The 25,534-nt window shown below is 41.2% G+C and overlaps 1 protein-coding gene and 1 long non-coding RNA gene across 10 annotated transcripts in view; one reads left to right on the top strand and one right to left on the bottom strand.

Moving 5' to 3' along the window:
- Window positions 1–358: 358 nt before the first annotated feature.
- LOC116667290 lies at window positions 359–11,685 on the bottom strand. The gene is made up of 3 exons (XR_004324153.1): window positions 11,550–11,685; window positions 7,717–7,852; window positions 359–2,052 (listed from the first exon to the last, which is right to left on the bottom strand). It is a non-coding gene; the product is annotated as an uncharacterized LOC116667290 (long non-coding RNA).
- Window positions 11,686–11,687: 2 nt separating this feature from the next.
- TBCE (tubulin folding cofactor E) overlaps window positions 11,688–25,534 on the top strand; it is a 72,125-nt gene continuing 58,278 nt past the window's right edge. For 2 of the 9 annotated variants that reach the window (XM_032491889.1, XM_032491890.1), the window contains exon 1: window positions 11,699–11,810. The gene's annotated coding sequence lies outside the window, so the exon portion shown is untranslated. Of the gene's footprint in view, window positions 11,811–19,219; window positions 19,289–25,534 lie in introns of those variants that run through there. The other 7 variants (XR_004324152.1, XM_032491887.1, XM_032491891.1 and 4 more) reach the window with 7 other exon arrangements.

The following is a 25,534-nucleotide window of genomic DNA, read 5'->3' on the forward strand; positions in this document are numbered from 1 at the left end:
ACAAAAGTAATTTATAAATCTCACCAAAACTTGTAAAGTCACTTAATAAGAATCCTAAAATGGGAATAGTTAAATATTTGAAAAGTAAAAAAATTTAAAGAGATTTAGCTTTCTAATAGCTGTTATTATTTTACAAGAAAAATGATTTGTTAAATTTGACACTGTTGATTAACTATAAAGAATTGGACATAAAAACTAAAGGAAACTGAAAGTGAAGCAGAAGGTTAGTGAAACAAATGAGGATAAGTAAGCCCTTTGAAACAAAACGAAGTAGCTATTCCAAGAGACAAACGAACAGATTTTCTAATACATTTTATGAAATTGCATTTGTAGTCTGATAACAGAAATTAAAGCATCATTTTTTTTTAAGTTTGTTCAATTTATTGAATCCTGAAACTTGGCCAGTTTAGGTTTGCAAAGCTCTAGATTGAAGATGAACAAAAGTAAAATTATAGCATTCAGTAAAATGGCTTAGCACTAAAGATATAAAATATATAATTTTAGACACTATTAGAAGGCTTAGAAAAAATCTGAACATAATTGCTGGTAGTTCAGAGGAAGCCGAGAGAGGATTCAGCACCATGAAGAATGTCATTACTATTAGGGGAAATTTTCAATTTATTAAGACCACAAGTCACCTGTGACTGTCAGTTTGATGAGGAAGCTGTGGGAGGACTCAATTGCAGTTTACTGTGTTGCATCACGGCTCAGACAGGAGCACCTTTGAGCTAGTGACTACTGCAGCAAACAAGGCCGATCATTTCCTCCTGCCTCAGAGCATCAGCACAGCACATGTGGATGATTACTGTCGCTTGACTTGTTTCCCTGGAATCCCTTCTCTTCTTTCAGTCCATGTTGCACACAACTGCCAAATTAATCTTAATTATTTGCTTCCACTTTATGCCTCTATTCAAAAATCATTTCTTTATAGGACAAACACTTTAGCTTCACAGTCAAAGCTCTCTATACTCTGCTGCTCGTCTCCCACCGTCCCTTCCCTTCATTCAAGCCCGACTGCTCGTTCCCACTCTCATGCCTGTGCTCATGACTGGTTCTGAGCTGCTCCCCTGCCATCCACTAATTTGCTCTGTCTCTAAAGTCTAAAGTTGTATTTCCTTGCTGAAGACTTCTGTTCCAAATCAGGATGTCTTTGTAATAATTAAAAATAGTAACAATGTAAATAGATGAAACAAACCCCTCCCTCCATTCAGATAAAAAGTGAGAGGATGGTCTGGAGCTTAGTATTTAGTAGAGACCTTACAAAGTAAGTGTATAAGAATTTGGCCTTGAAGATAGCCTTTAGTTAACTAAGATAATAAATAGCCATTAAAAGGCACTTGGCTGGCTCAATAAAGAGTCTTTTTGTTATTCTCGGCAGACCCATTGCTCTCGAAAGGTGAGGAGCTGACTGTTGTAAGGCAGCTGGAAAACATTTCTTTAATAGGAGTATATAACAGTGTTTCCCCAGTTTGAATAGTGTACCATCTCCTTTAAAAGAAAAATGATTATCCTGGACCTCTACTGTTGACTTAGGTTATTTTTGTTACATTGCTGTGTAAGTAAAATAATTCAAGGCATAAGCTTCTGGAGGGGACATGTTTGTTGTTCACTGGCCATTCCCCCAACCTGATTCTCCCTGATCACATTGCTGTTTCCTTCTGGTGAATCACCTCTCCCCAGTTGTGTCCAGCCAGGGTACCCTGCCTTCCCATACAGAAGCCACAGGATCCCAGAAGGTTGCTGTATCCTTCCTCTTGCTGCCCTGCCACAGTCAAAGGGTGATACGTGACCTAATCTTGACCAATTGGAGTCTGTCTCCAGGGAGATTCTTGAGTGGGAAAGACTGTTGGAGTCCATTCAGCTGGTAGGAGGAAACTGACCAAATGGCTAAATAGTACTTGCTATTCTGGGTTCTTTTCTGGCTCTTGTTCTTCCCTGGTTCTTTGTCCTGAACCTGAACCTGGAGCTCCAGCCCTCCCGTGGTGCTGTGAGCTGTTTAGTATCCTTCCAGTAAACCCCCGTTGTTCTTAAGGTAGGCAGATCTTCTCTAAGCTGTCAGGAGAGAAAAACAAGAAAATGCAAGGTTAGGAGACTAAGTTAGCATTTGTGTGAAAAAAAATTATCAAAGAAAACATTTTGCATACATTACCCCTAGGACGGGAATGGAGGGACCTGGAAAGCAGGAGTAGCAGAGTATCTTCTCACCGTATACCCGTTTATGGCTTTTGACCTTTGAAGCTTGGGAATGTACTATCTATTCAAATTTTGAAATTTTTAAAAGTCGGAGGAGCAATAAACAAGAAATATCATCAGTAATGCTAAGCAGATCATCTTTAAAGGGTGGCTCCTTAACATTCAGTATTCAGGGAAGACCTTTCTGAGGAAGTAGCCTTTAAGCTAAGCTCTGACTGATAAGAAAAGCCATACCACAATCCTGGTGAAGAGCAACTGAAACACAAGGAATCCAAAGGTCTTAGGTAGGAAAGAGCTTGGCTGATAGGTACAGGATAACATAGGGACTAGATCATGTAGGACTTTGCCGAACAGAGTAGGAACTTGACATATTAACCTAAGTGCAACTGGGAAGCCAATGAAGGTTTCAGGAAAGTGAGTCACAGGATTTAATTTATCTTTATAACAGAGCATCCTGGCATCTGAGTGGAGGATGGGTTTGTCAAGGGCCAAGAGAAGAGGCGAGGAGATCTATGCAGTGATGGTCGCTAAAGCAAGGGTGGAGGCAAAGGACACAGTATGAAGAGGTTCAACTGGGGATTATTTTGAAAGGAGTTGGTAGGAATTACATGTGGATATAATGTAGAGTTAATGAAAAGAGGAATTAGGGATGACTGCTAGGTTTTGTTTTTTTTTTTTTTTTAAGAAATTGAGTGGTACCATGAATTGGATTTAGTAAAACAGGGGAAAAACAACTTTTAGGGGGAAATTAGAGTTGCCTATGAGCTATCCTAGAGGAGATGGCAAGAAGGAATTTGCATGCACAAGGCTAGATAGAGTTCAGAGGAGAGAGCAAGCAAGGCTGGAAGCTGGATGCGTGCGCCATTGACACGTAGGTAATGTATAAAGCCACAGGACTGGGTAAGCTCCTCTAGGGACAGTGTGTGAATAAGGAAAAGGAGGGGCTTGGCACTGATTCCTGGGCACTCCACTTCTGGTTATCTATGTGTGTATGTGTGTGTGTGTTTGTAATGTTTTAGAAACAGCTTTATTGATTCACATACCATGTAATTTTAAACTGTACAATTCAGTGGGTTTTGGTATATTCATGGGATTATACAACCATCACCACATTCTGATTTCAGAATATGTTTGCTGCCCCTAAAAGAAACCCCCATCGCTAATTGCATTCACTTCTCATTCCCCACCTCTACCCCGACCCCAACCCTAGGCAGCCATGGATCCACTTTCTGCCTCTGCAGATTTGCCTATCCTGGATGTTTCACATAAATGGAGTCGTACACTATGTGGTCTTTTGTGACTGGCTTCGTTCACTTAGCATAGCGTTTTCAGGGTTCATCTGTACTGTATCAGAACTTCAATTCTTCCGAAGTCTGAATAATAGCCCACTGTATGAAATGCCACATTTTGTTTATCCATTCATCAGCTGATGAACATTTGGATGGTTCTTCCTTTTTGCTGTTATGAATAATGCTGCTATGAACAAGTTTTTATGTGGATATATATTTTCATTTCTCTTGGGTAATAATATGGACTGAATGTTTGTGTCCCCCTAAAATGTATATGTTGAAGCGTCAACCTCCAGTGTTTCTGTATTTGGAGATAGGATCTTTACGGAAGTAATTAAGGTTAAATGAGGTCATAAGGATGGGAACCTGATCCAATAGTATTAATGTCATTATAAGAGGAGACTTGAGAGAGACTTTTTCTCTCTTTCCACCATGTGGGGACCCAGTAAGAAGGTGGCCACCTGCAAACCAGGAAGACAGCTCTCACCAGGAATCAAATCAGCTTGCATCTTAATCTTTGACTTCCAGCCTTCAGTACTGTGAGAAAATAAATTTCTGTTGTATAAGCTACTCAATTTGTGGTATTTTATTACAGCAACCCGAGCCAGCTAAGAAAGTTAAATACTTAGCTGAGTTATATGGTACTTTTGCTTTATCTTTTGAGGAGAGAGTATATCTTAAGAATGTGCTTATTGGGAGAGGGTATAGCTCCATGGTAGAGTGCCTGCTTAGCATGAGCAAAGTCCTGGGTTCAATCCCCAGTACCTCCATCAGATAAAGAAAGAAATGAACAAATAAATAAATTAACAAACCTAATTACCTCCCCCACTAAAAAAAAAAAAAAAAAAAGAATGTGCTTATAAATAATGCTGCAATTAATATACTGTAGTAAAAAAGAACAAATTTGACTCCATATTAGATCTGCTCCTTGAGTTTTGACCACTGCACCCTGTTTTCTAGGCTTAGTCTTGCTGGCTCTGCACCTTTTGTAAAACAGTGTTGCCTTTAGTCTGAAATATACAGGAGAGCCCATTCTTAAGGCTCTGACCTTTAAGGGTGTCAGCACTTCTGCACTTATGTAGAGATGGCAAGTTGCAGAATAGAGAATAACCTTTGTTTTGTTGGAGGTTTACAGGGACACCATGGCCTGACCCACATGGACAGCTGCAAGAACAAAGAATTCCTGCAGCAAGAAGTTTGCAACAACCTAACAGGTTTTTTTTTTTTTTTTTTTTTTTTTTGTATAAAAGGAGCCTGTATTCTGACTGGAGGAGATGGTTTTCCAAGACATTAGTCTGTCGTCATCTCGGTCTGCCGGCTTTCTGAATAAAGTCACTATTCCTTGCCCCAACACCTTATCTCCTGATTTATTGGCCTGTCATGCGGTGAGCAGAATGAGTTTGGACTTGGTAACAATACTTCTATATACATTTTTTTGTACACCAAAAGGGATTCTTGATAATACACTCCTTTTTGGGGTACAAAAAAGTATATGAAAGTATATACATTGCAGCATTATTTGTAATAGAAAAAACGTGGAAAATGTTAATCAATATGAATTGATTAAGTCACAGTTCAGTGATTTAATGCATTGAAACTGCCGGTATACTGTAAGTATATAGTAGCAAAATAATTTTAGAGATATTTGTATTCTTTTCCCCCTGTTTTTCCATCTTTAGTTCCAGAGAGGTTACCCAGGCCATTTTGTGCTTTTTCGCTTCAGGGAAGTATTATGATGGTCAAGCTAAAAGAAATTTCTTGCAAGACACTTCCCTTTCTGAATTAATTTTCCTAAAACTGGAGCCTATTGAAGAGATCAGGCTAGGTGTACTGGAAGGAAGACATGGAGAAGGAGCAGCAAACAGAGCAACAGAAGAGGGAGCAAACAGAGGAGGGAGGAGAGACCCCTGGGAAGGGAGGTGCTCGTGGTCTGGGTAGCACTCGAGATGAGCCAGACTTCATGGAGGACGGACTGGACAGCAGCACTCCTGCTCTCTCCTGGCTTGCAGGCGGCCGCTGCCTTACTGGGTCCTCACGTGGTGGAAAGAGAGAAAACAGCTCACGCTCTCAGGTCTCTTCTTATAAGGATACTAATCCTATTGGATCAGGTTCTCACCCTTATGACCTCATTAATCTTAATTTCTTCCACAAAGGCCCTATATCCAAATACAGAAATATTGGAGGTTGAGGCTTCAACATAGGAATTTGAGGGAGACACAAGTATTCAGCACATAACATTACCCAAGGGAAATGAAAAAATATATTCACATAGAAACTTATACACAAATGATCGTAGCAGCACTGTGGCAGGGAAGCAGAAAGGTACCTGGCTTTGAGGGATCACTGTCAACTTCAGCAATAAAATTGTCAATGGTGTTCATGATGCCTGGAGTTGGCATGCACTCAGGTACCCCTAAAATCTCCTAGAAGCTGGTGTAACTGAGAAGTAAGAAGGCCCCAGCACTGACTGAGAGTCAATTTTCTGCTAGCCCTGCAAGAAGGAAGTGAAGAAAGAATGTTCATCCTCTTCAAGATGCTGGACTGAGTACATGTGTTTATCTTTTCTCCCTCTTGAGAAAATACTAAAAGGAAAGGAAAAGAATAAGAAGGCTAAAATACTGAAATAACATTGTGAATGGGAAGGGCTTTGTGAATGGATGAGAAATTTCAAAATGTCTGGAATACAGAAAGCAGAAAGACTACTGATTGATGAAAGCAGTGGGGATGGAGAGTGGCTGACTTGGGATCAGAAGGCTCAGGAGAACCTGAAATAGAATAATGCCCCCTCCCTGAGATGTCCATGTCCTCACCCCCAGATCCTGTAGATATATTAGGTTATGTAGCAAAAAGGAATGAAGGTTGGGAGTTGAAATTACACTAATTGATAATCTCAAAATAGATAAATAGATCATCTTGAATTATCCAAGTGGACCCATTGGCAACTACAAGTGTTCTTCAAAGTGGAAGAGAGAGGCAGAAGAGGAGAGTCGAAGAATGAGATGTGAGGTTGGAGCCAGGGTTGGAGTGGTGTGATATGAGGACCCAACTCTGAATGTGGAGCAAGGGTCCACAAGCCACAGGCGGCCCATGGCCTCTAGAACCTGTGAGGACAAGAAAAGAGATTCTCCCCTGGAGTCTCCAGAAGGGAACACAGCCCTGCTGATACCTTGAGAAGTGCTGGACCTCTGCAGAACTCTAAGATAATAAATATAAGCTGCTTTAAGCCACTAAGGTTGTGGTAATTTGTTAGAGAGGCACTAAGAAACTAACTGGAACAGCTCTATACTTATCAACAAAGAAGGTGGGAGTGACAAACGTGGATGAAAACAGAAATTCATTGATAGTCTGTAAATGGAGGGGCACACTCCCCCATGTTACCTCCTTCTTGTACCCCAATGGGCAGTCTAAATCATCATTGCCAGGTATTTATCCCAAAGCAAAAAAAGTAGACACCTCTAGAGAACTAGAAGTAAGTTTCTAGAAAATTTGAGCAAGTAGAATGTATTGGTGCCAAAGAGCTACACTCTTCTATTCTGGCATCTGGGAGCCTTCCTGGAGCATGATGGCTGCTCCCTTCCCTCTCACATGGCACTGAAACTCGCCAGCCAGCCAGCCAGCCAGCCCTGTCAATGAGCTGAGCTCCTATTAGCTCACATTTAGCATTTCTGCTGCCTCATTCTGTCTGAAACACAGGTGGACAACCAGAAACCCACCCACATTTATAGAACACCTGCAGTGTAACAGGGAAAGACCAAGGTGAAAAAAAAAAGGAACAAAACAATATAGAAAAACTTAATTTAGAGGAAACAAGAATAATTAAGGGAACAGAGAACATCTTAAAGTAAGACCAACCATAATCTATAAGTAGCGCCACTGGAGAGACTAGAGGAGGTACTGAACTGAACCTATGGCAGGTGGTGTTTGCCTACCCAACAGACATTCCTCACTTCTTCCTTATGAAAAGAACCCTGATATTTCCCCCATGTTGTGTGGCCCTGTGTTTCAGGGGAAACGGAATTCTCTCTTCCTCGGGGGAGCTTAGTCTTTGTCTCTTAAGGCCTTCAGCTGGTTGGGTGAGGCTCACCCACGTTATGGAGGGCAATCTGCTTTACTCAGAGTCTACTGATTTAACTGGTGATCTCATCTAAAACAAACCTTCACAGCAATATCTAGACTGGTGTTTGACCAAATAGCTGGGTACCATGGCCTAGCCACATTGACATGTAAACCTAACCTTCAAATCACATGCCAGGATGAAAAGTTGCACATCGGAAGGTACCAAGAGTTCCTAAGAAGACTGGAGGGAAATTTGCATGATAAACACATGCCACTGTGAAGTTCCCAGAAGGCTGCCTCCTCCTGTGATGGGGCTGTGAAGACAGAAATGGAAGAAGATTGTAAAATGTTACAATGAGAGGATTAGCTTTTGATTTCTTTTTCTTATATAAACCTTTTCCAGAATGACCTTATGAACAGTTATTCATAGCCTCAACTCCTGTGGTGTCCAGTTAGACACTGTGAAATCAAATATGTCTTCTGACATTGAAAATCAGGCTTAACTGATCTTGATTTTCTTTTAGGTTACCCCCCAACTCCAGAGGGGTTCTGTACTAACACAGGTGTCATGGACCCAATAACAAAAATCAAGAAAGTAGATGTAGTCACTGAGAGAGTGTGTAGCAGTTGGCAAGGACAGTTATCAGGCATGGAGCAATCAAAGGAATAAGGAAACCAGGAAGGAAGAGAATGGCTAATTGAAAAAAGAGAGTTCTTAATCTATAATCCATAGATTTCTCTGGGGCCCATTAATTGTCTTCAAAGGATTAATTAGCTCCCTAAAATTATATGTAAAATTTGCATGTATGTGGATAGCTTTCATCAGATTTCCAAAGTGATTTGTAATTCTCTGTTCAAAAGAAAAAGAGAAGAAGAAAAAAGAACTGCTGGAAAGAAACCAGAAACCATCTGGCTCCAAGGGGTGAACCATTACATGGGATATTGACTGAAAATGTTACTGAGTCCAAACTCGTTCTGCTTTCAGGCCACATGACAGGCCAATAAATCAGGAGACGAGGTGTTGGGGCAAGGAATAGGAACTTTATTCAGAAAGCCGTCAGACTGAGAAGATGGCAGACTAATGTCCTGGAGAACCATCTTACTCAAGTCAGAATTCAGGCTCCTTTATCACTAAAAAGGGGAGGGGGTGTGGTTGGTTGTTGCAAACTTCTTGCTGTAGGAATCCTTTGTCCTTGCAGCTGTCCCCATGGGTCAGGTCATGGTGTCCCTGTAAAACCTCCAAAACAAATGTTATTTTCTATTCTGCAACTTGTTGTTTTTATATAAGTGCAAAAGTGTTAATGTCCTTAAAGGTCAGAGCCTTGAGAATAGGCTCTCTGTATATTTCAGGCTAACGGTAGCATTATTTTACAAAAAGTGCAGAGCCAGCAAGGCTAAGCCTAGAAAACGGCACAGGGTTAAAGCCAAAGGAACAGAACTAATATGGAGTCAGATCTGTTATTTTCTATTACAAAAACTGTTCATTCAGTATGGCAATGAGGTCTCGTCTTTGAAGGGCGGTTTAGCCGTGCTCCTGCAACCTCCTCTCCATTTCACCTCACTGCAGACTGACTTCTGAGTCTGCCACTCTACTGAAACCGCTTTTGTCAAGGACACTGAAATTTATTTTGCAAAATCTAGTGAACAGTTCTCTCTTCTCATCTTAAGTGACTTCTCAGCAGCTGTGACCCCCACAGTCTTCCAGTTTTTCTCCTTCCTGTCTTGTTTAAGACACTATTTCCTTTTTGTGCCCTAGATGAAATGGTTACAATAGTAAGTGACCCCTCTTAACCCTCTCTCAACCCTGCCTCCCACTTCTGTTACACTACAGCACTAGAAAGACCTTCCTCCAGTTTTTTTTCTTTTTACATTGCTAGATCCTTTTTATCTTGCAGCTATCAGCTCAGATGTCACCTTGAAAGTTACCCTCCCTTTACCTTCCTACTTTCAGTTGGTAACATAGCATCTATTTCCTTTTCTGCACCTAGCACATTCTGAAATTACCTATTTTATTTATGTATCATCTGTCTCATACCATTAAGATACAAATTTGTCCAAGACTGGAACATTGCATCTCTGTTTCGCTGCTAGATCTCCAGTGCCTAAAAATAGTATTTGGTGCAGAGCTGGAGCTTACTGTTTACTTGATGCAACATGAATGATGAGCCTTAAAATGAATTGTGCTGCAAATATTTGATATTTTAAGTTTGAGCTTTTTTTCCCCCTACAATGTTTTACAGATGATTTTTACAACAAAGGGGATAATTAACCCTATCAGCCTATGCTACAGAGAAATCAAGGAATATGGTGACTAAGACACCACCTTGGTGATTTGAAGTCACTTGGTGATATTTGAGAAGGTAATCGTGGAAGAACTGGAGGGGAGAGAGAGCCAAAAGATCAGGCTGAAAATGATTGAAGTGAGAGGGAGGAGAGGAATAAGAGGCCCTTTTAGGAAAAATTTAGCAGAGAAAGCACTTCAAAGTGATAACATGGTTGAAGCAGCAGTGCACAAATCAGTGTGATGAGAAAAGGACTGGAGGCAGAGAGGGGTCATTCTTTCACTTGAGGCAAAACTAGGCAAATATTATTGCAACTCGGTGGAGAGGGGAAAGTACTTTACAAAAAAAGGAGGACATGCTTTCCATACCGGTTGTGGGGCCGGTCTGAATTTGCTGGAGGCTAGTAATTTTCAAAAACTGTGGTCATTCTCTGCCAAAAGATAATTTAAAATGCTCAAGTTAAAAAACTCCACAGCTTTTATCATGACACAAATGAATGTCAGTAAAATAACCATCTTTATTACATTTCAGTTTTCGTCTAAGTTGGGGCCAAATGTATCCCTCAACCTTCAAGAGGGCAGGAGGCTCGATCAATCAGTGATAAAGCCCGTCTGATAAAGTCCATCTGAGACAAAGCTAACAAAATGTATTAAGTTGTTGAAACAAGGGAAATCACACACCAGAGGAACTGGGTAGGGGGTGGGTCACTTAACGGGAAAAAAAAAAAAAAAAAAAAAAAAAGAAGGAAGAGGCAGACACAGCATAGGACTTGGTGGAGTGTAGGTAAGAATTAAGCAGGCTCAGGCCTCACCTATGAAGCTGACTCCAAGGTCATGTAATCCTTGAAAACTGTAAAGCTAACAAAAACGTGGAAGGTTATATCTGAAAAGACCTTATTTGAAGCGCTATGCCTGAGCTGACAAAGTGTCAAAACGATCCCCGGGACTCTGCCAGGCAGGCATGGGATGTTCCACCGTTTCTGATACGATTTTAAACAACAAAGCTTCTAAAGTTTGTTTTTTGAAACGAAGTTTCTTAGTCTATGTCCTTTCATTAATCAGCAAAAGCAGTTTTTAAAGGGTATCTCTGTGTTGAAATTCTGCCTAACTTTAACATTTAGCATGAAGGCTACCTCCCCGAAATGTTACTGTTTCCCTTTAGTTGGGCTAAAGGCCTCTTTTATTTTCACCAGCAGTAACAATACTACAGTAACAATCACCAACAATACTTACCGGCTCTAATCATGTGCCAGACTCCATGGCTAGATGCTGATGCATTATCTCATTTGATCCTCACAACCACGGTGGAGACATTTTCAAATGAGAAAACTCTTTAGAAATTAACACGTCTACGGAACGTGCGTTTTCTTAGGTATTTTATGTACTATTGCATTACTTAATTATTATTATTTTTTTATTTTGGCAGGAGGGGGCGATAATTAGGTTTATTTAATTTTGGAGGAGGTACTGGGGATTGAACCCAGCACCTCGTGCATGCTAAGTATGCGCTTTACCACTGAGCTATAGGCCACTCCCCCGCATGTGCTTTTTCTGTTACTGCATTTACCGCTTTACGTTCCGGCTAGGTAAAACTTTCTTCCCCTAGTTTTTGGGGAGTCAACACCACATTCTCCTGTGACCACCACACACTTCCTACGAGGCAGATTCTCAATAAGCATGGAGCTGAATCTCGCTTGGGTGGTAACCAGTGAACTAGGACACGCGCGTACCCGGAGTAGCTCTGTCGTTCCGGGCTTCCGGGGAACCGCCCGGGCGGCACAGGGTAGGGAGCCGGGCTGGGCTCGGGCGGGCTGACCAAGCTCCCGGAACCAGGACTCCCGCCGAACCTCGCCGCGCAGCCCTGCGGCCCCGCGCTCTCCCGCGGCGGCGGGACTTCCGGCCTCAGGAGCACTTCCGGCCAGAGCCGGAAGCTGCCCTGGGCGAGGCGCTGAGAGGTCGGCGCTGGGACCGCCCTGGCCGGCCGCGGGCAGGTGAGCTTCCAAGGGTGTGGGGGCGGAGGAGCCGAGGGTTCCGGGCCGGCGGGGGCCCGTGCATCACTCTGCGGTGCCCTCGGGCTCTTGTCCCTTCCCTGGAAACTTCCTGGGTTGCGGGGCGGCGCCTGCTCCCCGGGACTCTGACCCCACCCAGTCCCGGCGGGTGCGTTTGCGTGGCCTGGCGGGCGGGCGGGGTCGGTCCGGGGCCGGGGGCCGGGCGGGCGGGCGAGCCGGGCGCGTAGCGCCGCGCCGCGCGGAGAAGCCTCACTGGTATGTCCCTTCGGAAGAGGGCAGGTTGATACAGGCGACGGACGGTTTCGTGTCAGGTGGGAGGGGCAGCCCCGACCTCCCAGATCGGTTATCATCTGTGGTGAAGAAGGGATAACGTTAAAGGGATGGAGAACATTTGCAGTCGTTACGTGTAGTCACTGCCTACAGGGGGCTGTTCTGGGTTGTGGGCGGGTCCCAATGAGGGTGTGACATCCCTGTCCCCAAAGAAGCGACCGTCCAGTCCGGAGGACTGGGCTCACAAATGCCAAACTGCTAGAGAAAGACAGTAGACGGAGATTAAACGAGCCGACTTCGCTTTTGTCAGACACTATAGCCCTGACCACTGTCTTTTGAGATTGTCTCAACTCTTCGCATCATTTTAGTTGTAAGCTTTCTGAATGCTTTTACAATTAGCCTTTTGACTGGCAGGCTTATTATACGTAGTCACTGTCATTCCTGAAACATATGTTCAGGCCAAAACCTTCGCAGTCATCCTTGACGCATCTTTTGCACACCGCACACCTCTAAGAACTCTGCCTTCAGAGTCTATCCAGACTCCCAAGCCTGTCTCACCACTTTCACTGTCTAAACTGCAGTCATCTCTCACCTGGATTTTTGCAGGAGCCACCTAACTAGTCCGCTTTCTCTTTTTTAAGTCTATCACAGCATCTAGAGTGAGTCTCCTTAAGAAAAAAAATCAGATTATCTCCCTCTCAAAACATCCACCAAAGACTACCCATTTCACTTAGATTAAAAGCTAGATTTTGGGGGGGGCATGTTTTCTTCTTATATTTTATATTTCTCTGATAGTCATATTTTGTAAACTTTGGAGAATTATACTTTAACATAAGGGAGATACACAGTAAGCAACAATAACTATGCACATAAAATAAAGCATTGTTTTTCTTCTAAGTGAAGTATAGTCAGTTACAATGTGCCAATTTCTGGTGTACAGCATGATGTCCCAGTCATACATAAACATACATTTATTTGTTTTCATATCCTTTTTCATTAAATGTTATACTGAATATAGTTCCCTGTGCTATACAGAATAAATTTGTTTTTATCTATTTTTATATTTTATAACTAGTGATTATCATTTGTAAATCTCAAACTCCCAAATTTATCCCTCCCCACCCCCTTTCCCCCAGTAACCATAAGATTGTTTACTATGTCTGTGAGTCTGTTTCTGTTTTGTAGATGAGTTCATTAGTGTCCTCTTTTTTCTTTTATCTTAGATTCCACATATGAGTGATATCATATGTTATTTTCTTTCTCTTTCTGGCTTACTTCACTTGGAATGATGACCTCCAGGCCCATCCATGTTGCTGCAAATAAAAGCCAGATTCCTTGGAGTGGCCCTCAAGGTTCTGTATGATGGGCCTTTGCTTTCCCTCTGATCTCATCGCTTGCTGCTCTCCCCTTTGCTTTGTTGCCTCAGGCACACTCTAACCTCAAGATATTTGCACTTGCAGTGCCTTTGCCTAAATGTTCTTCCCCTTTATGACCTTACCTCCCCGCCCCCCTTTTTTTTAATATTACCTTCTCAATGAGACCTCCCCTTGTATTTCCGTCCTTCTCCTTGCCCTTGTGCCTGTCACCATATGGCGTGTGTGCCATGTGCTGTGTTCATGTCTCTGGTTTATTGATGCTTCCCCACCAGGGCAGAAGCTTAACAAGGGCAGGTGTTTCTCTGTGTTTTGTTTACAGCTGTAGCCGAAGTGCCTCAAACAGTATCTGGCTTTTCATGGGCTCTCCACAATATAATTGTTGAATAAATGGATTTGTCCTTTTTTTTTTTTTTTTCCATGTTATACTTTGTACTTTCTGTGTTTTTTTCTTTCTTTTTTCTTGCCTTTTCTTGGAACTGAAGTTTTGTTTGGTTTTCTCTTTTCACTTTTTTCTTTCTACTCATTTGGAAGATATGTTACTCCATATACTTTATTTCTGTTCTTAGAGTGGTTAACCTTTTCCTTTTAACTTTTAATTCCACTGTGCATACTTAACTGAATCTAATCAGAGTCTTACCCGTGCAGAACAATATTGTTTTTACCTCTAAGCCACTGATTTCCACAGGCTTCCTGGATCATCTCAGTACTTATTTTTATAAGATGTAAGTGTTCAACAGTAAAACTAGTAGTTACTGTTTTCTGGTGGTTTTGATTCTTTTTTCTTTTTGGTTTATTAAAGTAAATTTATCATACATCTGATAGAATGTTTATTGTATACTGAGTACTTTAAAGTTTATTTAAAAATATATATATATGATACTTTTCCTACCTTAGCATTTTGCTGGGAAATGTGCAGACGAGTCCATTAGAAAACAACATGGTGGACATTATTAAGTGTGAAATGAGTACCACCCAGAACGTAGGTAGGGGCCACCAGAAAGGGGGGAGCTTAACAGTTTGCTGGTTATTAGGAGGCTGGAATGAATTTGTGGAGGAGTGATTTGGGAAGATTTGGTGGGATTTGAAAGTATGTAGAGAAAAGACACAAATTTATTGATTCACTAATTTTATTAGTTCCTTTCATATAGTTTTTTTTTCTTTTGGTGGGGGAAGTAATTAGGTTTACTTATTTACTTATTCTTAGAGGAGGCACTGGGGATTGAACGCAGGGCCTTACGCATTCTAAGCATGCACTCTGCCACTTGAGCTATACCCTCCCCCCCTTTCATACAGTTTTAACATAAAAATTGTGGGTTTAAGTCGTTGGTGTTTTAGACAGAAGACACGTCCACAGCCCCTTCAGATATGCCTGAAGCTTTTTGGAGGAGCTACTGAGGATGACATGAGACAGTTCACTCTGAGGCGGGGAAACGCTGGGAGGGTGTAGGACCGTTTGGACACAGACTTTGATGTTAGGTGCGAAGTGCAGGGAAGGACAGTGGGACATGATCCTGAGTGAGGAGAGCCGATCACTAAGGGACAAATACCGTGTGATTCCACTTCCATGAGGTATTTAGAGTAGTCAAGTTAATAGAGATTGAAGGTAGAGGCTGGGGAGAGGAGTTGTTTAATGAGTGTAGACTTTGCAGTTTTGTAAGACAATAAAGTTTCGGTGATGGATTGCACACCAATGTGAATGTATCTAATGCCACTGAATTGTGCACATAAAAATGGTTAAGATGATAAATTTTATGGCATGTGTATTTTACCCCAATTAAATCTCTTTTTGAAAAAGGACAGCAGATGGATTTGTTTCCAGTTAGGCTCTTCAGTACTTGGGAGTTGTTATGTTTTAAGTGGTAATTTAAAAGCAAATGACATTTTTGCCCTTACATGTTCAAAAGTATTCCCAGATTCTTAGTCTCCCAACATGAACCACCCGTCAGTGAAACCCTCTTCCATTTCTCTACCTGGGAAGCTCGTTCTCTTCATTTCTGCTGCCCACTTCGATTATCAGCTTAACCAGGGCATGCTTTCCGCGTGGAGCCTTCCTCACTCTTAACCCACCTGGTTGTTGTCAGCACTGAATGTGATTTCTTGCGTTACTAATTTTAGGTCTTCATTTTTTGCTGTTAGTTACCTCTGCTAACTAAGCTGCTAACTAAGCCTGTAAGTTCCTTATAAGAGCATGTCTTCTCCTTCCGTATGTGCTTCATGATGGAAGGGTCAGCGGGTGTCAGGGCTCAGCCTGTCAGTGTCCTGTCTGGAGCTCCTCATCTCCGTTCGGGGCATTTTCCACTGATGTCGCGTTTCCTACTGGAGAGGTGTCAGCGTGAATGGGTCTTCAGACCTCCTGCCAGTTGTTTTGGTACAATCTTGAACAAATATCAGGAAAGATTAAGGAAAATACACTTGGGGAAAAGAATCCATATTGAGGAACTTTTTTCTGATACGAATTCACAAAGTGCCAGTGTTCTCACCTTTTCTGTTGTGCATCCGACATCTGTTTGGATCTCTTGGTGGCTGAACAATTGGCACATTGTAACTGAATCTGTACCTGTGGTGGCACTAGACTCACCATGATTAAACTTCCCCATATCAGCTACTGTTATTCTGAACTTGTGATACTTTTTTTTGATGTGTGGTATTTTTTTCCTTTATCTAAATATAGAATCTGATATATGATATTAATGGCTAACGTATTTACTAGATGCTGAACACTGCTGCACACTAACTCATTTAATGCTTACGACAGCTCTGTGGGGCAGCCCTAATCTCATGCACGTTTTACAGATGGGGAACCTCAGATGTGGGTAAAGTTATCCAGCGCCCCATGGTCAGCATTTGCTGGGAGAGGTGGGCTTTCTCTCCAGCAGACTGGCTGCATGGAATGTCCCTAGAACATTAAATTGGAGCAAACATGACCTAAATTCTTATTTATTTTTCAGGATTTTTTCAGTTGCAGGAGAAAGCAAGCCAGCTCAAACTGATGTAAACAAAAGAAGGAATTTGGTGGTTCATTTAACTGGGCTGGCAAAAGGCTTTGCACAAAGCTGGATCAGCTCTGCTTTCCTCTTTGGCCTTAGTTTCAGACAGGTTTCTTCCATGTGCTGGCAGGCGTGACCCTCAGCTGCTCCAGGTTTAAGTGGTCCTTTTGTCTTCAGGTTTTGGGAAGGAGAAAGATGACTCCTCCCTTCAGGGGTCCTTCTTGTTGACCGAGAACAAGTACTGCCAGCTGTTTCTCCAGTCAGGATGGGTTAATTTGGGATCAGCAGAGAACTGCGCTTTGGGGTCTGCGGTGCTGGTGGGCCGTGGGGAAGGAGAGCGCTCTGACAGCGAGAAAGGGAAGTTGGGAGGCTAGATGAACAGTGTCTGTGGTTTTCCCTTGGCTGCAGCCATGCAGGGAAAGGAGTCTTTCTTCTTCCTGCTGGGCTCTGCTGTGGTCACAGGGTGTGAGAGTCCCCTCTTCTGGTCCCTTGACTCGGTTTAATTGAAGTTTGTGTTTATTAATTTTTTATGACGTTATTTCCTAAAAGATTGGCTCTGCTTGGGTTAGGATCTCCACAAGGAAATGGAGGTGAAGAGTCATCACATCGGCCACCCTGGACACATGTCCTCTGCTCTAGTGGGGGAGGGAAAGCCCACTGGACAAAGAAAGTGCACTTCCCAGAAGGGGAGAGGATGTAGGGCTCCCGCTCTTGGTTCGCGTGCCTTTCTCTAGTTAAGATTCTTCCACTCCAAAAAATTAGTTATTTTTAGAGAACATGTTAAAATTTTGAATGAATATTGTACAATTAGGATAAGGAAAATGAAAGCACTTTGTCAAGTGCTGTCATTTACTGTCAACAGTATGCTTTGTTGTTGACGCTGGAGTCTCACCACTGAGTTCCTCTCGTGTCCTCCGGTCTTCTTAATTGATTCTTTATCTAGGATAAAGACCCTTTTAGCAGTCTGATGAGGCCAGTGAACTCCTCCTTAGAAGGTTTTTAAGTACAGAAAAACATGGGATTTCAAATGAAACCCTTCATGTGAAATAAAGTTATGAAATTACTTTAAACATTGTATATGTGTTTCAGTATCAATATATTAAATAACAAAATCCAGCGGCAGGTCTAATTACTGTAATTTTGAAGTGGTGATGGATGTAAAGTTCATTTCAAGATGTCTGTAACAGCTATAATATGCTATAAAATACTTGTGATCACAGCTGCTGCTAATCCATCTGATTTTTTCCCCTATTTTTATAATTTAGGGAAGTGCTAAATTTCAGTTAGAACTTAGTGAAAATCTTCAGGTAGAAGATACGTTGAGAGTCCATAGACCGCAGGTGAAGAACACCTTGCTTAGGCTCTGTGTGGGTGATCAGCCTGGCCCTCCAACTTCCTGGTGAGGCTGACGTCCCACTTTGCTCTTGCTAGTTGTCCTTGGTCCCCTGTCTGATGACTTCCGTTATGTTTCTTCGACCAGTGTTCCTTGGTGCAGCCTTTGAGTTTCTGAGAATGTCCGCTTGGACTGTCTGCTGCAGAGCTCTCCCCACTTTCGGGGAGAGTCACCTCTGTCTTCTTGAATGCACTGATGCCAGGTGTTAACCTTGACCTTCCTCCAGCCTGAATTTCTGGTGGTCATGGCTTAACCGCTGAGACACATTCCCTCCCATCTTTCATTCCTAATAAACATATGTAGTAATTCAGATCTTGGCCCAGCTCCTCCTTTCTTGTCTTCCCAGGTAATGGTCAGCTTCATTCTAAAGTATTGTGCCTCTCAGGAATTGGGGAAAATAGTAGAATCTGAAGAAAAAAAAAAAAGACACAAATGAACTTATTTACAAAACAGGAACAGACTCACAGACGTAGAAAGCAAATTTATGGTTACCAGAGGGGAAGAAGGGAGGTGGGAAGGGATAAATTAGGAGTATGAGATTTGCAGATACTAACTACTATATATAAAGTAGATAAACAACAAGTTTACACTGTACAGCACAGGGAACTATGTTCAATATCGTGTAATAACCTGTAATGAAAAAGAATATGAAAAAGGACATACGTATGTATATGAATGAATGAAACATTATGCTGTGCACCAGAAATTGACACAACATTGTAAACTGACTACAATTAGAAAAGAAAGAAAACATAATTGAGGAGAATAGATGCTAAAATTTTATGAAGAGGGAAAAATTGCTTGTGAACCATTGAACTGCATGCTGTTGAGAAGAAAGAGTGTGACATATAACCAGAGGAGAGGAGGAAGTAGCCAGCAGTTTTGATTTAGGAAGAGATATTATAGCAAAAGCACAGTAACTGAACTTGTGGTCTCAAGTGTCCTTTCTAGGAAGATACGTGCAATACTGTGAATATCACTGAAACTTGCTGGGACAGATGGACTCATTATCTGAATGAAAATACATATCTTTGTTCTAAACAATCCAGTGTAGAACCTGGGAGATGAATAGTGAGTATCAGGAAGATCTGTGTACTTGTTTGGGGCCAAGAGTATTGGCATTAGAGTGGAAAGCATAAAGGGCAAGGAACAAGAAGTGGGAGGATCCTCAGATGATGCTATACATCATTTGGGAAGGAGGAGAATAAGGTGGTTGCTCCCCTAACACAGATTATAAAAGTGGCACAAAAGTAGGTTAGCATTGTGATGGAAGATGTCAGCTATCTGAAATTCTACTAGAGGCCCATTCCTTTCTAGGGACAAGACCTGATTCTGTTTTTTTTTTTTTTTAACCATTTAAGTTCCTTGGAAGAAACAAAAGGAGAGGAAAGATTCCTTTGGTTTGAAATCTCATTAACAGGAAGGAGGAAACAGGTAAAGGAGAAGACCCTGAAATATTGTGGGAGAAGAAACTGCAGTTTTTGAGAGTCTTCCCAAACAAACAAAATGTTGTGTATAATCAAACTGCTTCCTTGGGTATTAGGAAGGTATATTTTGAAAAATGGAGAATAACCATACTCTTTAAGATTCAGTGTCCCAGTTACAACTGAATCAAATCAGAGTTCTATAAAACCTGAACTTTGGGGAATTACATTTTAGATTTTTTTTTAACTGTAGTAAAATACAGATAATATAAAACTTACCATCTTAGCCATTTTTAAATGTGCAGTTTAGTAGTGTTAAGTGTATTCGTATTACTGCTCAACCATCGGCGTCATCTGTCTCCAGAACTCCCTTCGTTTTGCAAAACTGAAAACGTTGCCGTTAAACAAATCCTCACTCCCCCTCCCCCAGGCAGACCACCGTCCTGCTTTCTCTGCTAAGTTGACTCCTCCAGGGACCTCGCTTAAGTAGAATCATACAATATTTGGTCTTTTGTGGCTGGCTGATTTCACTTAGCGTAATGTTTTTGAGATTCATTCCTGTATGATGTGGCAGAATTTCCTTCATTTTTAAGGCTGAATAATCCATTGTATGGATAGACCACATTTTGTTTATCCGTTCATCCTTCAATGGACACTGGAGTTGTTTCCGCCCCTTGGCTGTTGTGAATAATACTGCTGTGAGCATGAGTGCAAATACCTGCTTGAGTCCCTCCTTTTAATTCTTTTCAGAATGTTTTATTTGGGGAATTATGTAGTTATCTCATCATTAAGACCATATAGGAAACAATTTAGATTTAAAAACTAAGAAATAAACCAATAAACCCATGGGAAATGGACAAAAGATTGTGAACTGGTGGATCACAGAAAAGGAGATCCAAATGAATGGATCAATAAATGCTCAGCTTCCCTTGTGAAAGGAAAGGCAAATAAAATACGTATTTAATGTATCAGACTGATAGGTAACCAAAAGTTTGTTAACATTCTGTGAAGGGCGAAGTTGTGATGAAACAGGGGCTTAGACACTGCTGAAGTGATTGTAAATTGGTACAGCCACCAAAAAGGGACATTTGTCATTACTTCTCAAAATAAAAATGCACATACCCTTTGACTTAGCAATGCCCATTTTGAGAATGTTTCCTACAGATATTTTTGCACAAGTTTGAAAGATAAATGTGCAGGGTTAATCCTTGCAGTATTATTTGCAGTAACAGAAACTTGGGAGTAACCTAAATGTCCATCAGTTTGGGGACTAGATAATAAATTGTCATATCTATACAAATACTGTGCAGCCATAAAAAATCTGAAAGCCCCTGACATGGCTGTGGATAAATCTCTAGGACCTACTATTGAATGAAAGTGTAAAGAATAGAAACACTTATACAGTATGCGATCATTTGTGTAAAGAAAGAAAAGAAGCATATATTTGCTTATATCTGCATGAAGTATGTATGGAAATACACTTAAGATACGAGTGAGGCTGTTGCCAGCGGGAGGGGCGATGACTGGCAGGAGTGGAAGGGGAACTTTCAGTGTATTCCTTTTTGTACTTTTAAGTGTCATCTATTCCAAAATTAGGTGGAAAAGATATGCATAGAAAAATGCAAAGGGATTACTAAAATGGAAAAAGAGTCTTAAACCAGTGACTTTTAGACCCTTGAAAAGACCTCTTAAGAAAAATATCAATTGGGGAGGGTATACCTCAAGACGTAGAGCACGTGCTTCGCGTGCACAGGCTCCTGGGTTGAATCCCTGGTACCTCCTCTAAAAATAAATAAAATGAATAAATTACCCCCCCCAAATATCAGTAACGTTGAACCTCAAAATCAACTTATGAAAATATGTGAAGACAAGAAAAAAGCTTTTAGGGTTGATTTAGACTAGAAAGTAGTATAAGAATACATTGGGTAGAGTAATATATATCTTTTAACTTTAAATCCTCAACATTTTTAAACAAAAAAAGAAGAACATAGGAGCCCTCCTTATCTGTGGGGGATATGTTCCAAGACCCCCAGGGGGATCCCTAAAACTGCAGATAGTACCAAGCCCTAATTATACTCCATTTTTCCTAAAACGTATAAATTAAATTTATAAATTATAAAATTAAATACAAATATAAATTTATAAATTATAAAATATATAATTCATAAATTTTAATTTATAGATTAGATACAGTAAGAGATTAATAGCAATAATAATAAAATAGAACAATTATAGTCATATAAAATAATAAAAATTATGTGAATGTGGTTTCTCTCAAAATATTTTATTGTACAAATTTAATGCCTTTTCCGCTTAAGCCCTGATCATGCACATGGCCATAACTTTTGCAGTTCGAGGTATGACAGCTTAAATTTCTTTTTCCTTCTTCACAAGTTCATGGATAGGTTTGTTCTTAATGTAGATCTTAGCGACTTCAGCATGTGATTTTTTTTCCTTATTACATGGAGCACTGTCACCTTTTCATTTAAAGGAAGCACGTTGTGGCTGCTTTCTGGCATCCGAACTGCCAGCGTCGTTGCGCTTGTGCTTTGGGGCCCTACTGAAGTGAAATGTGGGGTTACTGGAACACAAGGACTGTGATACCTGGACAGTTGAGCTGATGACCCAGACAGCTACTGAGTGACTGGCGGGCAAGCTGGGAGTTTGATGAGAACAGTGTGTTATTCCTCCCGCTTTTCAAAATCATTCTTTTTCTCCTCATTGTTATTAATAGAAAAAAATAACAATTACTTGTTCCCAAAACTCAACAACTCAGAGGTGTCTAAGCTAATAAGTGAAAGTATTCCGTCCCTTACCTCTTCCCTCCTCTGCCTGATTAAGAGTGTATCATCCCTGGGCTGACTGTGTATTTTGATTTCAGTGAAACATTTGATTGATAAAGTTCATGACACTCTTCAATGTGAGTTGGATAATAGAAAGGCTTGTAACTATAAAGTTTTACCCGTGGGTTTCTGTCTTTGGTCAGTGTCTTACATTGTTTTTTTTTTTGGTTTTTGGGTTTTTTTTTGTTTTTTTGTTTTTTTTTTTTTTGATGGGGGAGGTAATTAGGTTTATTTACACTTAGAGGAGGTACTGGGGATTGAACCCAGGACCTCGTGCATGCTTAGCATGCACTCTACCACTTGAGCTATACCTTCCCCCCTTATATTCTTTTTTTGTCTTTGTTTTTATAAAAATTGCCCAGGACAATGCTGGGAGAGATGGTTAATATGTTGGATTATTGAATGTTTAATATAGATAAATGTAAAGTCCTACATTTATAATAATATTATCATTTATTAACTTCCACCTCAAAAATTGTTTATTCAAGTACAGGATAGAGAAGACCTGATGGAAAGCTCTGGATGAGAACTCCTAAGACTTTGTAGAAATACGTAAACAAGTAGGTTTTCTCTTGGTGCCAGTGCCAATAATTAACTTTTTTTTTGATGGACAGTTTGGCCATGGCTTTCCGAATCTTAAACATATTTATTTATTTTGAATAATTGTCTCAAGAATTTGTCCCAAGGAAATACTTCAAAGGATACCAATAATTTAAAAATGAAAGATGTTTTTAGCTGTTTTCTTTGGGATAGTAAACAATGAAAACGTATAACAGTAGAGAAGTGATTAAGTAAATTGTGGTATCTACATGTCAAGATTAAAGTGATTAATATGATGACCTTGTGGCTCTATAGAAAAATGTTTACAGAATGTTAAAATAAGTAGAATAGAAATTATATGTCTTTGTGTTATATTAAAAATTTATTTACATGTTAATGAAAATTGAGAGAGTATTTAAAACTATTGTAAACTGTTTTTTAGGGTAATGTAATTATAGTGAAATTTTAACATTTCAGTTTTATGGTCGGGAAGTGATGGTAACTCAAAAATGGCTACAGAGTTTATTTCATTGCGGTCTTAATAGCAAGCAACAGTCGTTCCCATGAAAAGGGGGAAAGTGAATGTAATATTAGGCTACCTTATTAGATAAGTGATTTTCAGACCATTGAACCCACACACAGGTCAAGTCACATTTGGAATGTGGTTTTCAGTTTTAGGTGTTGTATTTTAAGAAAAGAATCGGTAAATGAATTGTTAAGGAGAACTTGGAATTCACATGAGGATGGTTTATCCAGGGAAAGAGTTTTAGGAGATGGGGACAGGAAGCGGAGAGAGGAGAAACAGTAACATAATGGTGGCCTTCAAATATGTCAGTGTCAGCTGGGAAGGGGACTAGTTTGATTCTCTGTAGCTGAAGAGGGCAGTGTTAAAGTCAGTGGGTAGAAATGATCGGGTGGCATGTTTCATCTCTTTAAAGAACTATTATCTAACTAGTGGGGTCACCTGAAAATTAAGTGGGCCATCTTCATTAATTAGTGAGCCTGTATACTTAAAGTAAAAGGCTTGGCTGGCCCCAGAAGAACCTAACCAAGGCCCAGTGCAGTGACTGGGAGAAGGCCCAGTGCAGGCAACTAGGGAAAGTCTAACTAGCTGGGCGCACTGGCTTTGGACAGTCTGACTGGACACTGACACGGGGGAGGGCTTGGGTTGGGGTGATCAAGGCGGGGGTGTTAGCAACAGACCGTGGAGGTCTAGGATGCACCCATCATGGACGTCAAGTGGGTCTAATGACAGGGAATTACTGGGTGACCAGCCAGAGGGAGAGGGAACCAAGGCCTCGGTCTCCAGAACCTCCCAGAAGATCACAGTATCAAAAAACAATTATTAGAAGAATCAAGAGACTAGACAGGGTCGTCAGAAGTAGTGGCATGACACGCAGCCAATAATTACTGACCTTAGACCCCGTGTACCTAATGGTCTCAGGTCCTGTGGGCACGACTTACAGGTGGGTGTGGGAATTGTTACTAGAGGTGGAAGGGGACCAAGCACGTGAAGGAACTTGATAATCCATGAACTGCTTGTATGCATTCAAGGAGAGTGAGGATGGCTCCCTGATGTCTTCTCTCCGCACTTTGCTGTTATGCCACTTGGTTTCTCACCAGTTGACCACTGCCCCGTCTCCTCACCAGGCCGTTGTCACTCTTAGCCTCTCTGCGAGGCGGGGCCCTTAGGCTGAGCCCCAGCCAGAGCTGCAGCCTGACTGTAGGGCTGGTTGTGAGTTTCTGGGTTTGGAAACCCCCCTGAACTCCAGTTCATGGAACCAAGACTCGGCCTCCTGCTCTAATGTCTCGTGGGAGCAGAGTTCTGCAGCGATCTTACTAGTTCTCTCCTCGGGGACTAGAACTTCGCATCTGAACACAGGCTTGTGAGTAGGGCCCTACCTGTAGACCAGATGTCTCAGCTGCTGACCATGTGTGTCTGAGCTTCCTCCATGGGAACATGGCTTCCCCACACCTGTCCTCCCTTCTTGTTCATTCTGTCCTCCAGTTACCAGAACTGTCTTGACTTTTCCCACCAAGCTGAGGTTCTGGGATGCTTTCCCTTTTGCTTTTCAATCCTACCAGGCAAGTTTAGATCTAGATTTTGGCCCCTTCCTGACTGCCCTATCCTCCCATATTTAAACCATCAAAATTCAGCCCCATTTTGAAACAGGGGTCTTCTCATAAGAATTGGGGAAAATTTTTTTTGGAAAAAAATTTTTATGAGAAAGTAGAGAAACTGACTGAGAAAAACCAATACTGAAATTTGATAAGAGATGGCAGTGCTCAGAATATTCTGTTTTATGGGGAGAGCAGGTCAGATGTGACACAGACAACTACAGTAATAGAGGAAATGTCTACTGTTTCTTTAAAAAGCATAACATAAAGGCAGAGAAGTAATAATGTTAGAGACCTCAGCTATCCAGTTAGGGTTTATGAGTAATGAAAAATGTGTTTTGAATCCCAAAAGGTGCAATTAGCGGTGTATGTTTTTCTTATATTGTGCACCTATTATATGATAATATTATTAAAATAGCAAAGTATTTTTTCAGTATACCTGTAACTTGTGGTCTTTTCAGAATCCTTGCACTGCAACATTGCTAACTTTTTAGCAACTAAGTTTCATTTAGACGAAAATGAGGGGCTAGTTGAAAACCGTATTTGTGTCAGCAGAAGGAACACAAAGTTTTTAAGCTCTAGGCTCACATGGTCCGATACGGTTGCTCCATTATTCCTACTGCAGTCGGATGCCGACACCAGGAATCTGGTTTTCTCTTACCCTTTCTGGCTTTCCCTCCTCTGACCCTTTAGGGATTTCTTCCCTCTCCTGTTTAAGTACTTTATTTCCCCATGGTTCTGTCACTGATCCTCTT

The sequence above is a fragment of the Camelus ferus genome, chromosome 11, assembly GCF_009834535.1.
Source record: "Camelus ferus isolate YT-003-E chromosome 11, BCGSAC_Cfer_1.0, whole genome shotgun sequence".
In the NCBI taxonomy this organism is placed as follows: Eukaryota; Metazoa; Chordata; class Mammalia; order Artiodactyla; family Camelidae; genus Camelus; species Camelus ferus.